The following is a 14,358-nucleotide window of genomic DNA, read 5'->3' on the forward strand; positions in this document are numbered from 1 at the left end:
CACAACATCAAGCTCTGCACACTGCAGGGTCGGGGAATCTTCGACAACTGGAAAGACAACTGGAAAGACAATAAGAGGAAGTCAGATGGGAACTAGAATAGCTGAACTATCTTCTACTATGACCCATTCTCATGCAGGGTGTATCTGTGTTGATCTCACCTTTGTTGTTATTAGCGTCAGGTGGCAGCCTGGAATCTGAACTCCCCAACTTTGGTTTAGACGTCTTACCAGGAGCAAAACAGCTGAAGCGTTAAAACAGTTGGAAAACAAGATGCATTAGTAGTATATAGTGGGAAGAGTTATAAGAAACTCTAAACAACTAACGGACATGTGTAGTAGCTAAACTACAGTAGCTGCAGATATTATGTAACGTGGGAAAGTTAGACAGTAAACTGAATGAATTTGGGTACATTTCAGTCATTGAGCAGATACTTTCTAGAGCAAATTTAAATCAATCAGTGCATTCAACTGTAAGGTAGCAAATAAATACAACTATCACAATCATTGCAAGTATGTGAATTACCACACTTGATGGTTGTATTTCTTGCTATACACTTGTGTTGGGATCAATTCCATTTCAATTGCAGTCAATTCAGGAAGTACAATGAAATTCCAACTCCAATTCTCTTCCAATGTTTTTCAATGAGGAACATTTGAAATTGTAATTTGGTTTACTTTATGAATGGACTGGAATTGATCCCAACACAAGTGTATAGTAAGAAAGACAACCATCAAGTGTGGTAATTCACACCAACTCCTCAGTGTTATACTGTATGGGTGGGATAGTTTCAGGCTTCCTGTCCTTGGAGAATTGGTTCTAAGTTGTCAAACACATCTTCTCGACTGTTTGCTCTTCCTCTGCCAGCAAAACAACGGAAATGCAACAAAAACCTAACAACCTCATCATTAAATCAAATCCCTGAGCTGGTAATGTAGAAATCTGTCGTTCTGCCCTTGAACAAGGCAGTTAACCTGCTGACATTGTAAATAAGAATTTGTTCTTAACTGACTTGCCAGGTTAAATAATAATGGTTATCTAGTTGTATAAACACATGAGACCTGACAGAGAGCAGGAGAGTTGATAGCACATATAGAAGATGATAGTTAGTAACATGAACAAATACGATCTCTTTCAAACACACAACATTCATCTAGATGGCAGTAAGTTATATTATGAATAGTTCTGCTCTCATCATACATTCTTTTGTGTAAAATGGGTCCATGGAAGGTAAGAATAAAGCTGGACACAAAATTGGTAAGGGGTGTCTTTGTTCTGGAAGACAAAGAGCTAAGTTTGCATTCAACTAGCATGACCATGTAACCTACTGATAATTCATAGCGTGACTGACAGTTTTTCTTGCGTGCCACAGTCTTTATATATCTGAAGTATGCTTTGTTTCTACCTCCTTATCTTCCCTCTAACTTCGCTTCTTCTTCTACAGTATCGTACTCTGGTATGCATTAGTCAGTGAACCAAGCAGCCCATGGAAATATTCAATGGGGTATCTATGTAAGAGCAACCTTGTGGGACTGCTTCATTTGAATCACCCTTCGTGGTTTGTTGGAAGAGCACTATGCCACCATGGGCAGGGATCATTACAAGCACTCACTGTCACAAACAGATATTGGGGATGCACACAATTATGTTTTTAGCCGCTGTATCATAGGGATGTTATGGGAGGAGTAAAGAGGGGGGTGATGTGAAGGGGGTGATGTGAAGGGGGGTGATGCGAAACTATGTTGATGAAGATGATGATGAGATGCTTCTTGCATTTGCTGTGAGGTTAACAGACATAAACACCATGTAAGTATCATGTTTAAAGAATCAGGTGCAGACAGTTTCGAAGTAACAAAAGTTTATTGAATCGAACACTGGCAAGCAAAGGTACAGGACGGCAGACAGGCTCAGGTTCAGGGCAGGCAGAGGTTGGTAATCCAGAGTAGTGGGGCAAAGGTACAGGACGGCAGGCAGGCTCAGGGTCAGAGCAGGCAGAGGTCGGTAATCCAGAGTAGTGGGGTAAAGGTACAGGACGGCAGACAGGCTCAGGTTCAGGGCAGGCAGAGGTTGGTAATCCAGAGTAGTGGGGCAAAGGTACAGGACGGCAGACAGGCTCAGGGTCAGAGCAGGCAGAGGTCGGTAATCCAGAGTAGTGGGGTAAAGGTACAGGACGGCAGACAGGCTCAGGGTCAGGTCAGGCAGAGGTCGGTAATCTAGAGTAGTGGGGTAAAGGTACAGGACGGCAGACAGGCTCAGGGTCAGAGCAGGCAGAGGTCGGTAATCCAGAGTAGTGGGGCAAAGGTACAGGACGGCAGACAGGCTCAGGGTCAGAGCAGGCAGAGGTCGGTAATCCAGAGTAGTGGGGCAAAGGTACAGGACGGCAGAGAGGGTCAGGTCAGGCAGAGGTCGGTAATCCAGAGTAGTGGGGTAAAGGTACAGGACGGCAGACAGGCTCAGGGTCAGGTCAGGCAGAGGTCGGTAATCCAGAGTAGTGGGGCAAAGGTACAGGACGGCAGACAGGCTCAGGGTCAGAGCAGGCAGATGTTGGTAATCTAGAGTAGTGGGGCAAAGGTACAGGACGGCAGGCAGGCTCAGGGTCAGAGCAGGCAGAGGTCGGTAATCCAGAGTAGTGGGGCAAAGGTACAGGACGGCAGACAGGCTCAGGGTCAGAGCAGGCAGAGGTTGGTAATCTAGAGTAGTGGGGCAAAGGTACAGGACGGCAGGCAGGCTCAGGGTCAGAGCAGGCAGAAAGGTCAAAACCGGGAAAACTAGAAAACAAGAACTATAGACAAGACAAGAGCAAGGGGGAAAACTGTCTTGAGAATTTTTTTCTCCCAATGATAATAACTAACATACAACAGCTCTGACCAATTCCCGAGGTTTGTAAGACCATGGGTTTACTAATAATTAGTCAAAGACTCAGCTTATGCAAAATGTTAGTACATTTTATTCAGAGAACGTTCTAAAGTCAAGAATAGAAATCAATTCATTTTATACTGACTTCACACACCCAAACATACGCACACACATACACACAAACATATGCACGCACACACATACACACAAACATACGCACACACATGTCCTGCTACGCACACACTGTCTGTCTCACTACCCAGCCAACGGAGATAGTGACCTTGTCCTTGAGACATACTCCCCGTTCTCTCCCAAATCTCTAGTCAGGTTGGCACCAAGCTCAGACAGTCTGTGTTTAAAATACCATAAAGACATATTGTTTTACGCTAATTCTGACTAGGACTACACGTTTATTGATTATGATTTTATACATTCTAATCAATTCCATACAATTATATGTTTCTGGGCGGAATATTCGAATCATTCAATTAACAGACAATTCTCACCTAACAAAAATGCTGCTAGGTATTATCATCAAAACGAACTGGCAACAGACAAACAGAGGACACAGGTATAAATACACAGGGGATAATGGGGAGGATGGTCAACACCTGGAGGGGGGTGGAGATAATCACAAAGACAGGTGAAACAGATCAGGGTGTGACAGAAACCCCCCCCTGTGGGGGCGTCACCTGGCGTCCTGCCTGGGCGCATACCTGGTTGACCGGGGTGCCGGCATTGTGGCCAAATCCTCGTAGTAGCCGCTGGGCGTGTTGAAGTCGGTCTTCCACTCATCCCCCTCCCGTATCTGCACCAGGTGGTAGGCATTCTGTATATCCAGCTTGGAAAACACAGTGACCCCCTGGAGCGGCTCGAAGGCCGAGGAGATTCATGACATAACGGTTCTTCACCGTTATGTCATTGAGTCCCCGGAAGTTGATGCACAGGCGCAGGGTCTTGTCCTTCTTCTCCCGCTGGCGGGAGAGGAAGAAGGGCGGATGAATCCTGCCGCTAGGGAGTCCCCAATGTAGGTCTCCATAGCCTTGGTCTCCGGTCCCAACATCCCGACAGAGAGTACAGACGTCCCCGGGGCAGAGTAGTTCTTGGGAGAAGGTCAATCCCGCAGTCATATGGTCGGTGCGGCAGAAGCGAAGTAGCTGGTTCTTGATGAACACCTCCCGAAAGTCCTGGTACTCTGTGGGAATGGCGGAGAGGTCCGGGCAACTTCCGAGCCTCCAGGAAGATGACCCGGGGCAGGTTGTGCTGACCCCAGGAAATGGGCGTTGCAGAACGGGCTCCAGCACATGATGTTCACCTGACTTAGAATTCCTCACAATCAAATGCCGACCGCATTATCTACCGAGAGAATTCTCTTCAGCCATAATCACAGTCGTGTATATTCCCCCCAAGCAGACACATCGACGGCCCTGAAAGAACTTCATTCGACTCTATGTAAACTGGAAACCATATTTCCTGAGTCTGCATTCATTGCAGCTGGGGATTTTAACAAGGCTAATCTGAAAACAAGGCTCTCTAAATTCTATCAGCATATCGATTTCGCAACCCGGACTGGCAAAACCCTAGATCATTGTTATTCTAACTTCCGCGATGCATATAAGGCCCTCCCCCGCCCTCCTTTTGGAAAAGCTGACCACGACTCCATTCCTAGCCTATAGACAGAAACTAAAACAGGAAGCACCCGCGCTCAGGTCTGTTCAACGCTGGTCCGACCAAGATTCCACGCTTCAAGATTGCTTCGATCACATGGACTGGGATATGTTCCGCATAGCGGCGGACAACAACATTGATGAATACGCTGATTCGGTGAGCGAGTTTATTAGAAAGTGCATCGGCGATGTTGTACCCACAGCGTCTATTAAAACATTCCCAAACCAGAAACCGTGGCTTGATGGCAGCATTCGCGCAAAACTGAAAGCGTGAACCACTGCTTTTAATCAGGGCAAGGTGACCGGAAACATGACCGAATACAAACAGTGTAGCTATTCCCTCCTCAAGACAGTCAAACAAGCTAAGCGTCAGTATAGAGACAAAGTAGAGTCACAATTCAATGGCTCAGACATGAGAGGTATGTGGCAGGGTCTACAGTCAATCAGGGACTACAAAAGAAAAACCAGCCGTGTCATCTGTTTCACCTGTCATACTTTCATACAATGCACAAATAAATCGGCAATAATTTATATACATACTTTATTTGTATTATTTAATCCCAACTCCGTCAACTACATCGACCATAAATGTTGTTATTGATAGCATGTTTCATGTAGAACTTCAACCACTATTATTTTTTACTTTCCATGTTGAATCGTTTATCAATCAAAAGTTTGTTTTCCGGAGCATATCGTTAGATAGTCCATACATGGCTATATCCGTTGTACACGTGTGCTTCGTGCGGAAAGATGAGTAATTTCCTGACATCCGATTGGTTACTGGCATTTAAAGGCCCTTTACGGCAACCTAATTGGTTAAAATGCCTCACATGCCGCACAGCGCTTTCTTGTTTGAAAATATCTTCCGCGAAGAAGAGAGACAAATGTAAAGAGAGACCAAATGAGAAAATCTCGAAGAATATGCCTACAGTATGTGAATAAAAATAGACGATCTCAGTTAGCCAATAGGAGAAAAGCAGTGAATGAAAGAAAGGATGTGCCTGATCCGCGGATCGAGGCAGTGGCAGTACAGGGTAGAGGCAAAAACCGGTAGCCCGCAGCAGCTCGTTGAGACGCAAATTAGTTGAGATGAAGATGACAACTAGCAGCGATCAACCAGACAGCAGCCGGCCAACAGTGGTTTTTATTCTACATCTCAAATAAACCAACTTGTACATGATTTAATTTGCCCTAATTGTCTAAACACTGGACTGAAAATCACCAAGTCCTAGGGATTTCTTCCTTGGTTCTCAGCTCATATCAGAGACATGACAGGAGAATGACGGGTAAATAAAAAGGGAGAGTAGCACATTATTGTCAGGTGACTTCCTGTGTGTAAATAATCTGTATTTTCTTGCTCCAGCAAATGCATTCAAAGTTAACAAAACACAGTGATAGTAAAACATAACTTTACAAAGAGACTGTCACACAGGCCTACAGTGTCATTGCTTTACATAAAGTAAATACACGCTGATATGCTAATATTTACATAGTGTAACATGCTGATATGCTAATATTTACATAGTGTAACATGCTGATATGCTAATATTTATATAGTGTAACATGCTGATATGCTAATATTTACATAGTGTAACATGCTGATATGCTAATATTTACATAGTGTAACACGCTGATATGCTAATATTTACATAGTGTAACATGCTGATATGCTAATATTTACATAGTGTAACACGCTGATATGCTAATATTTACATAGTGTAACATGCTGATATGCTAATATTTACATAGTGTAACATGCTGATATGCTAATATTTACATAGTGTAACATGCTGATATGCTAATATTTACATAGTGTAACACGCTGATATGCTAATATTTACATAGTGTAACACGCTGATATGCTAATATTTACATAGTGTAACACGCTGATATGCTAATATTTACATAGTGTAACATGCTGATATGCTAATATTTACATAGTGTAACACGCTGATATGCTAATATTTACACAGTGTAACACGCTGATATGCTAATATTTACATAGTGTAACATGCTGATATTTAGTCCTGCAGTTATGTCTGGAATGTCGACCGATATAATACCTACTTATAAAAGGTATATTTGATGTCCATGTGTCAGTTTAGAAGTGATATATGAATAAGAGTTGAATTAATGTGACATACATGGTCATATTTATGGTAAGTACATTTTAATTGCATTAGCCTATATCGGCCAATTTCTCAAAATGACATGTTCCCGGTGCACCAATTCATAGTTCTCAGTCTTCATAGAACACACTCTCATTATTCCACACACAGGTTCTTAGGTCTTATAGTCAGACTTTTACAGAGGTTTTTTTATATATATTGTGTCGTTTTGATTTGAAGTGTCATTTTACGTGTAAATATATGCTAAATATGCATGTCAAAAATTTTGAATAGCGTTTTTTAAACAATTCCATGAAATTACAATATTTTGATAAACTGATCTGTAAAAGTCTGACCATTGAGTGTCTTATCACAATAAAACAAAAACATTCTGCCTTGAAGCAATGTGTTGAAAAACAGATCATAACAGGCATATTAGCGCATATTTTACGGACTGTTTGCCTCATTTGCATATTTACATTTTAAAATAAATAAAACTTGTAATACAATAATATATTGTATTTTTGTATACTTTCAACTGGTAAAGTTTCATTCTAATGACAGTAAAGGAGAAAAACAACTATTAGCCTGTGGTGCCTGGCCTTAAGACATTAGAAGAAGACAAAAATGTATGTTGCCAATTGAACAACATCTATTGCCGGATAAATCAATGTTAAGGTTTACGTAGCTGGCCGTACATGTGTCACGGCAGATTTCCTCCTCTTCCTCTGAAGAGGTGAAACAAGGACCGGACCAACACGCGTATGGGAGTCCCTAAGTGAATTTTTATTGTTTATTTCACTTTTGTATATTATCTACCTCACTTGCTTTGGCAATGTTAACACATGTTTCCCATGCCAATAAAGCTCCTTGAATTTAATTGAATTGAGAGAGAGGGGGGGGGGAGTGAGAGAGAGAGAGCGAGAGAGAGAGAGAGAGAGAGAATTACAAATCATGACCCCTCTAAGTGTGGGGGGTAAATGGAAATGTTGGAAGGGCGGGGGAGAGAAGGGGAAGGCAGGGGTATAGTACACTTTTTACCAGACACAAATGGGACCTGGTCAAATGTAGTGCAGTAATTAAGAAATAGGGTGCCATTTTGGACTCATTTTTGTATCTCATAGAACAAACAACAAACAGTAAAAGGTCAACAGTAAAAGGTTTATTAGTGTTAAATGTATATTTAGTTCATTCATTATTTTACTGAAGTAGTATCCTAGTTAATGTGTTGTTGGTGAATGTCCAGAGACAGTGTGTTGTTGGTGAATGTCCAGAGACAGTGTGTTGTTGGTGAATGTCCAGAGACAGTGTGTTGTTGGTGAATGTCCAGAGGCAGTGTGTTGTTGGTGAATGTCCAGAGACAGTGTGTTGTTGGTGAATGTCCAGAGACAGTGTGTTGTTGGTGAATGTCCAGAGGCAGCGTGTTGTTGGTGAATGTCCAGAGGCAGTGTGTTGTTGGTGAATGTCCAGAGACAGTGTGTTGTTGGTGAATGTCCAGAGACAGTGTGTTGTTGGTGAATGTCCAGAGGCAGTGTGTTGTTGGTGAATGTCCAGAGGCAGTGTTGTTGGTGAATGTCCAGAGACAGTGTGTTGTTGGTGAATGTCCAGAGACAGTGTGTTGTTGGTGAATGTCCAGAGACAGTGTGTTGTTGGTGAATGTCCAGAGACAGTGTGTTGTTGGTGAATGTCCAGAGGCAGTGTTGTTGGTGAATGTCCAGAGACAGTGTGTTGTTGGTGAATGTCCAGAGGCAGTGTTGTTGGTGAATGTCCAGAGACAGTGTGTTGTTGGTGAATGTCCAGAGGCTGTGTTGTTGGTGAATGTCCAGAGACAGTGTGTTGTTGGTGAATGTCCAGAGACAGTGTGTTGGTTAAGACAGAGATTCAATCCAAGGTGCATTGACAACAGTCATGCTGCACATGACTTTTAAAGGCCATTTATGTTTGAGACAACATTTGCACCATTTACTGTGAATACAATATCTGCAAACATCTGTGAAATTGCTTTTAATGAAATGGCATATTGTGGATAGTGCAGTGTGATGTCAACAACACACCTTTGATTGAAGACCAGCCTTCGTGTGTCCAGGCAGACAGAGTTACAGTGGGATGTACTAAACTATACAGTACCACAATGGGATATACACTATCAACATCCTGGATTAACCCACTACAAGTTATAACAAGACCAATGGCACTGAGTAAATCTGAGATCTCTTTTATGGTTTATTAGGACACAATAATCAGCTTTTGCTGTTAATCAAATGAAAACGGTCAGTTTCCTCTTTATTTTCCAATTACCTTCTTTATCCAATCTTTGTACTTGCAGACATCCATGATGATTGCTGCTGCAGAACATTCTTCACCATTGTCCTCAGCGACGAAGACGCCATAGAGCTGGTTCTTATACACCACACCTGCTCCAGAGTCACTTCTACAGGTTTCCACTCCGGCACGTTGTGCACAGAAGATGTCTTGATGGGACTTTGCCACGGAGGCGTCACATTTCATAACATCCAGCTCTGCACAATGTAGGACTTTGGTGTTGGCAGCATCAGGTGCTTCAGCAGCAGGGTCCTCAGCATCAGGTACCCCAGCGTCAGGTGCAGCAGGTGCAGTGGCAGCATAGCCTGCAATCTGAACTGTTTTGAACTCTCCTGGTTTAGATGTCTTCCCCAAAGTTTGGCCAAAAATTGTGTACAATCACCAAGAGGGATTGGATCAACCCCAGGACCTGGAATAGCTCCCAGAACAGGAGTTGGTAACTGCAGTAGCATGATGTCATGGGTTCTTCCTTTCTTATCTTTATGTATCATCTTCTGTTTGATTTCTACTTGAGGTTTCACAGGGCCGGGATGTCCACCTACTTCTGCATACATCTTCCATTCTGGTCCAGCAGGCCAACAGCGAGCGGCGGTTAGAAGCCACTTGTTGGTGATCAGAGAACTGCCGCAGACATTTTCCAATCCGTTCGTTGGATTTTTAGCTGTCAAACGGACATGGTATCGCCTTTCAGTGGGACTGCACGTGTTTCCCCCGACCACTCTCTTCTGAATGTCGCCCAACGTGGTCTCAGCCAACACCAGGGAGAGTATCAGAACACCGCTCAGCATCTTCATGGTCTTCATGACCGCTGTACTTTCCAGAGGAAACATCTGTGTTTTTAAACATATTCTGGCCCCGTATCTCAGAACATATCCACCAACCAGTGTCCAGCATGCTAATCAACTTCATTTGATTGTCTGATTCTTTGGTATCGTGACTTCACATATGTAAAATGGAATTATTTGAATGAATCCATAAAGGGGTGTCCAGGTGGCCCAGAGGTTAGAGAGACATGCCTGTTACCTGGTCGGTGTTTCAAATTCTAACTCTGATAGGGGGCTTGTAAGGTGTGTGTGTGTGTGTGTGTGTGGGGGGGGGTTACTTAACCGCTAAACTGCTCCAAGGGGCCACAACTTAGCTGACCCTGCCTTCCAACTCCTTAGTGTGTGTGTGTGTGTGTGTGTGTGTGTGTGTGTGTGTGTGTGTGTGTGTGTGTGTGTGTGTGTGTGTGTGTGTGTGTGTGTGTGTGTGTGTGTGTGTGTGTGTGTGTGTGTGTGTGTGTGTTTCCTGGGGGATTGCAAAATAAACTCAATAATAAGCTACATGTAAAATAACATAATTGTAGTTATACTCAACTATACTCAACTGCATCCCTATTTTCCTATCCCAAATGCTCAGGAAAACCTTGGGGACCTAGTCATGATGCATAACCAGACATATAGTATGTGGAAGAACAAAAAGAAGAACAAAATGTGTGTATAAGGCCTGAGACTAATCAATTCCCCCCTGGGGAAGTTCAATTCAGTTGGTGTCTTCAGTGCCATAGAAATTTGGCTTGTCACCAAAAGCACTCACAAACTTCAACAGATGCACAATCGAGAGCATCCTGTCGGGCTGTATCACCGCCTGGTACGGCAACTACTCCACCCACAACCGTAAGGCTCTCCAGAGGGTAGTGAGGTCTGCACAACGCATCACCGGGGGCAAACTACCTGCCCTCCAGGACACCTACACCACCCGATGTTACAGGAAGGCCATAAATATCATCAAGGACAACAACCACCCGAGCCACTGCCTGTTCACCCCGCTATCATCCAGAAGGTGAGGTCAGTACAGGTGCATCAAAGCAGGGACCGAGAGACTGAAAAACAGCTTCTATCTCAAGGCCATCAGACTGTTAAACAGCCACCACTAACATTGAGTGGCTGCTGCCAACACACTGACTCAACTCCAGCCACTTTAATAATGGGAATTGATGGAAATTGATGTCAAATATATCACTAGCCACTTTAAACAATGCTACTTAATATAATGTTTACATACCCTACATTACTCATCTCATATGTATATGTATATACTGTACTCTATATCATCTACTGCATCTTTATGTAATACATGTATCACTAGCCACTTTAAACTATGCCACTTTATGTTTATATACCCTACATTACTCATCTCATATGTATATACTGTACTCGATACCATCTACTGCATCTTGCTTATGCTGTTCTGTACCATCACTCATTCATATATCTTTATGTACATATTCTTTATCCCTTTACACTTGTGTGTATAAGGTAGTAGTTTTGGAATTGTTAGCTAGATTACTCGTTGGTTATTACTGCATTGACGGAACTAGAAGCACAAGCATTTTGCTACACTCACATTAACATCTACTAACCATGTGTATGTGACAAATACATTTGATTTGATTTGATTTTGCCTTCTTGGCTTTTTGTCTGGCTGTTTGTATGCAAATGATCTCTCTGGGGAATAGTTGTGCCGAAGACTCCAACGCACACTAAATGTTTCAGACTGGAGAGGTTTTGCATTATACCGCAGAGGTGTGACTGAACTATGCTGGGTGAATTTGACCTAATGAGTCTCATCATACTACGTCTATTCAACTCTTTGGACTTGATATCTTCTTATCACAACCACCTCAGGGAGCAAACCAGATTATAAAAACTCCACTCTATGCTATCATTCTACATCACATTTCAGTTGGTATATGAATATTGCTACAACTTCCACTGAACTTTATATGTGACTATAAAATAATCTGTTTGACTAAAGGGGCATAACGGCATATGGCTCCACTAGGAAAGTGAATCTATGCCGACTTTTGACAGTTGACACCAAACGTCAGTATGTGACCATCGATGTTGAAGTCGGTAAATGTAACTGCCAGGATCAAATTGTGGATGTCTCGCATATCGCGCCAGCATCTTCACCATTAGACCAAGAGCCAATAGGAGTAAATCCCCTCGGTCTGAAGGGTGACATTTTGGGGAAACAAGTCTCAGGCAGAGCTGCACTCATCACCAGAGCGTGAATACAAATGGTGTCCACCACATAAAGGTATGAAACATAATCCCTGTGGCAGCATGTGAAGAGGTGTGCTGCCATTGACCAGAAATAGGCTCTCAGTTTCTACTACAGAGGCTCGTGACACAGGGGTACATTTCAAAACAAAACTGCTTTTACTGTCGATAAAGTTACAACCTAAATGATGTGTTTAAGAATTCAGCTTAAATGTTCAGCAAATCAAACTTGCAAACACATCTACCTGCAACTCTCCGTAGAAAATCCTCTGACCATAGTCACCCAGACTCTCAACTCTGCCTAACTTTATTTCCCTGCAAAGAGCTGAGTTACTCTGGGGATGGGCTCATCATTGTTTACCAGTCACTCTGCCTGACTTTATTTCCCTGCAAAGAGCTGAGGTACTCTGGGGATGGGCTCACCATTGTTTACCAGTCACTCTGCCTGACTTTATTTCCCTGCAAAGAGCTGAGGTACTCTGGGGATGGGCTCACCATTGTTTACCAGTCACTCTGCCTGACTTTATTTCCCTGCAAAGAGCTGAGGTACTCTGGGGATGGGCTCACCATTGTTTACCAGTCACTCTGCCTGACTTTATTTCCCTGCAAAGAGCTGAGGTACTCTGGGGATGGGCTCACCTTTGTTTACCAGTCACTCTGCCTGACTTTATTTCCCTGCAAAGAGCTGAGGTACTCTGGGGATGGGCTCACCATTGTTTACCAGTCACTCTGCCTGACTTTATTTCCCTGCAAAGAGCTGAGGTACTCTGGGGATGGGCTCACCATTGTTTACCAGTCACTCTGCCCCCCACATGTTCACACCTCTGCTTCTAGAACACTGCCTGGGCAAGTCTCCTGTCCTGACCAGAGTGAACCAACCGTGGTCAGCTAATCAAAGACACTATCGGGGGTAGGAGAACCCCAACTCCTTCTCGGAACCCTCAGTGGTCTCTAAGATTGCAGGTTGAGGACATCTCTGTAAACTCCTGCACTCCACGCCAATTTACCAACTGGACGTTTCCTGCATGGTCGGGCATCTTCCTAGACTTTCCCAAACATCACTGTCGTGTGATAGTGCGTGGATAACCATGAAAGTGGACTTTGGTTGGTCAGGGGTCTTTGCTTTTACATGTTTCAGTATTCAGACCAGACACGACAGCCTGGACCCAATGTTAACATATGACTTAAGATGGCCGTCATGTTTGTATATTGCATAACTCCAGATCCACAGCTTGTGGCCTACTAGCCTAGCGTGCTAACCTAACACCGTTGTCTATTCTAGTCGGCCCTGTGTAGTGTACTACGCTAGACTAGTGTTCTCTTGTCTTCTCTTGTAGACACACTATCACCATTCACAATGCATCAATACTTCTTCTACTACCACGTGTGTGTGTGTCTGTCTGGAGCCTGGCAATAAACGTATGTTCTGTACATCTGTGTTCTACTGGTCATTATCTGTCCTCTCCTACCGGACAGTTTTACCTACATTTTAACCGGCATCTCTTTTAGAGACCACTGCCAATTGGTGGCACCATTTCTCGCTCTCAGTCCTTGCCCCGAGTGAGGGGAAAACAATAGAGGTAGATAGAGGGCCCTTCTTTGCATATGCACCATAATGTCTTCTGTGACAGCACCATTGAGGGCTTTCTCCATTTTAAAGTAGTCCATTTCTTCTCTGTCTACTTTTATGGCCACATGATCTCTCACTACCAGCTGATAAGTGTGGTGGCTGTTTTGGGTGGCTAGAGACATCCTTATCATTTACATTTACATTTAAGTCATTTAGCAGACGCTCTTATCCAGAGCGACTTACAAATTGGTGCATTCACCTTATGACATCCAGTGGAACAGCCACTTTACAATAGTGCATCTAAATCTTTTAAGGGGGGTGAGAAGGATTACTTTATCCTATCCTAGGTATTCCTTAAAGAGGTGGGGTTTCAGGTGTCTCCGGAAGGTGGTGATTGACTCCGCTGTCCTGGCGTCGTGAGGAGTTTGTTCCACCATTGGGGGGCCAGAGCAGCGAACAGTTTTGACTGGGCTGAGCGGGAACTGTACTTCCTCAGTGGTAGGGAGGCGAGCAGGCCAGAGGTGGATGAACGCAGTGCCCTTGTTTGGGTGTAGGGCCTGATCAGAGCCTGGAGGTACTGAGGTGCCGTTCCCCTCACAGCTCCGTAGGCAAGCACCATGGTCTTGTAGCGGATGCGAGCTTCAACTGGAAGCCAGTGGAGAGAGCGGAGGAGCGGGGTGACGTGAGAGAACTTGGGAAGGTTGAACACCAGACGGGCTGCGGCATTCTGGATGAGTTGTAGGGGTTTAATGGCACAGGCAGGGAGCCCAGCCAACAGCGAGTTGCAGTAATC

The 14,358-nt window shown here is 43.8% G+C and overlaps 1 pseudogene; it reads right to left on the bottom strand.

Annotated features, from left to right (window-relative positions):
- Nucleotides 1-7,771: 7,771 nt before the first annotated feature.
- Nucleotides 7,772-9,781, bottom strand: LOC115127848 (kallikrein-8-like; annotated as a pseudogene).
- Nucleotides 9,782-14,358: the final 4,577 nt, after the last annotated feature.

This window comes from Oncorhynchus nerka, linkage group LG15, assembly GCF_034236695.1.
Source record: "Oncorhynchus nerka isolate Pitt River linkage group LG15, Oner_Uvic_2.0, whole genome shotgun sequence".
NCBI classification, from domain to species: Eukaryota; Metazoa; Chordata; class Actinopteri; order Salmoniformes; family Salmonidae; genus Oncorhynchus; species Oncorhynchus nerka.